Genomic DNA, 2,453 nt, shown 5'->3' on the forward strand with positions numbered 1-2,453 from the left:
TGTCCCACATGTGGCCAGTGAGAGCCAGCTCAACCTTCATACCCTCTCCTTTCGACATGTGGCCATCGTTCTTTGAGTATTTCCTGTTTCCTTACTTTCTGGTACCACTAGATATCCCAGGCTCATCTCTTGACCTATAATTTACGGAATTACAGAAAGTAAATCCATCCATGGTAATTCTTGTTTCAGTACTTTGTTTTCCTGCTGGTGCAGTTAGGAAGCTAGATCACAACGGGATATGCCAAACGGAATTTATCAGCTACTGGTACTCTTTTTTTTTTTTTAATATGGAACACTCTACAAATTTGCATATCATCCTTGAGCAGGGGCCACGCTAACCTTCTCTGTATCTTTCCGATTTTAGTGTCTGCGCTGCTGAAGCAGGCACAGTACTTGTTACCTTTCCAGAAGATAATTTTAGTCAATGTCACTCGACTTTTTCCTATTTTGCTTCCTAATTCCCTAATTAGTTCTTTTTAATTTTTTTTTCACATTTATTTATTTTTGAGAGACAGACAGAGCACGAGCAGGGGAGGGACAGAGAAAGAGGGGGACACAGAATCTGAAGCAGGCTCCCGGCTCCGAGCTGTCAGCCCAGAGCCTGACGCAGGGCTCAAATCTGTGAACCTGTGAGATCATGACCTGAACTGAAGTCGGACCTGCGCTGGAGCCGGACGCTTAACTGACTGAGCCACCGAGGTGCCCCATTCCCTAATTAGTTCTTAATCATTTCTAGCATCTAGGTCATTTTTTAAATCTCCCTGATATTTGAAATGCTTTTTACTGGGGTGCCTGGGTGGCTCAGTCGATTAAGCATCTGACTTCTGTTCAGGTCACGATCTTGCGATCTTGCGGTTTGTGGGTTGGAGCCCCACATTGGCCTCCCTGCTGTCAGCACGGAACCTGCTTCGGATCCTCTGTCCCCCGCCCCCCCCTTTCCCACTCACACACTCTCTCTCTCTCTCTTGCAAAAATAAATAAAAAAATAAGAAGAAATAAAATGCTTTTTACTAAAGTATTGGCTAGCACAAAGAAGAAGCACCCGGACTCATGGAAAACAGGAGCGTCTCAGTATTTTGGAATCAGTGAGGAAATGAAAGGCAATCTCAAAAATGAGAAGCAGAAACTTCCTGTTTGGATTGTGGCTGAAGAGCTTGTGTCAGGCCGACTGCCTGCTGAGAACCTGGAAAGCTAGATAAACATAAAAACAACTACCTGAAGTATCAGAGAGCTTTCTGTTTTACTTTTTGTAAGATTAAAAAAAAATATGTTTGGGCGCCTGGGTGGCTCAGTTGGTTAGGCGACTGACTTCAGCTCAGGTCACGATCTCACAGTTCGTGAGTTCGAGACCCACGTCGGGCTCTGTGCTGACACCTCAGAGCCTGGAGCCTGCTTCGGATTCTGCGTCTCCCCTCTCTCTACCCCTCCCCTGCTCACGCTCTCTCTGTCTCTCAATAATAAATAAATGTTAAAAAATTTTTTTAAAAATATGTTTTGTTATTTCAGAGAGAAAGAGAGAAAGTGCACGCGCTCTGGAGAGGAGTAGAGAGACAGGAAGAGAGAATCTTAAGGAGGCAGCACAGAGCCCGACTCAGGGCTCAATCTCATGACCCTGAGGTCATGACCTAAGCTGAAATCAAGAGTCAGTCCTTTAACGGACTGAGTCACGCAGGCCCCCGCATCAGAGAGCTTTCAATGCAGTGGGGAATTTAAGAGGCCAACACCTCACAGAGAAGGGAAGCTTGGACACATTTGCTGACTCTTAGCAGCGCCTATAAGACTGGGTCTCGTCTCAGGGGCGCCTGGGTGGCGCAGTCGGTTAAGCATCCGACTTCAGCCAGGTCACGATCTCACGGTCCGTGAGTTCGAGCCCCGCGTCAGGCTCTGGGCTGATGGCTCAGAGCCTGGAGCCTGTTTCCGATTCTGTGTCTCCCTCTCTCTCTGCCCCTCCCCCGTTCATGCTCTGTCTCTCTCTGTCCCAAAAATAAATAAACGTTGGAAAAAAAAAAAAAAAAAAGACTGGGTCTCGTCTCAGAAAGTGGCAATCGGCGGCTGGTAAGCTCCATAGTTTTAGGAGACTCACAGGGCAAGAGGGGGAAACTGGAGTGTAGGACAGACCCACCCAGAACTGCCCTACGAACGTTGGAGGGCTGAAACGAGACTCTGACCTCACAGGTACAAAAGTAAAGTTTTCTCTGGAAACAGGTAAGACAAGCCAACACGTTTCTACAATTTTTTTTTAAATAAACAATTTTTATTTTTTTAATTTTTTTTTAACATTTATTCATTTTTGAGGGTGAGAGAGACAGAGCATGAGTGAGGGAGGGACAGAGAGAGAGGGAGACACAGAATCCGAAGCAGGCTCCAGGCTCCGAGCTGTCGGCCCAGGGCCTGACACGGGGCTGGAACTCATGGGCCTTGAGATCACGACCTGAGCCGACATCAAGAGTCGG

At 46.9% G+C, this 2,453-nt stretch overlaps 1 non-coding gene across 1 annotated transcript; it reads right to left on the bottom strand.

The window, feature by feature from the left end:
* Positions 1-281: 281 nt before the first annotated feature.
* On the bottom strand, positions 282-388 carry LOC112868015 (U6 spliceosomal RNA). The gene has a single exon (XR_003224215.2). It is a non-coding gene; the product is annotated as a U6 spliceosomal RNA (small nuclear RNA).
* Between the last annotated feature and the right edge of the window lie 2,065 nt (positions 389-2,453).

Source organism: Puma concolor, chromosome B4 (genome assembly GCF_028749965.1).
Source record: "Puma concolor isolate L17-30 chromosome B4, mPumCon1.1.hap2, whole genome shotgun sequence".
Lineage (NCBI taxonomy): Eukaryota > Metazoa > Chordata > Mammalia > Carnivora > Felidae > Puma > Puma concolor.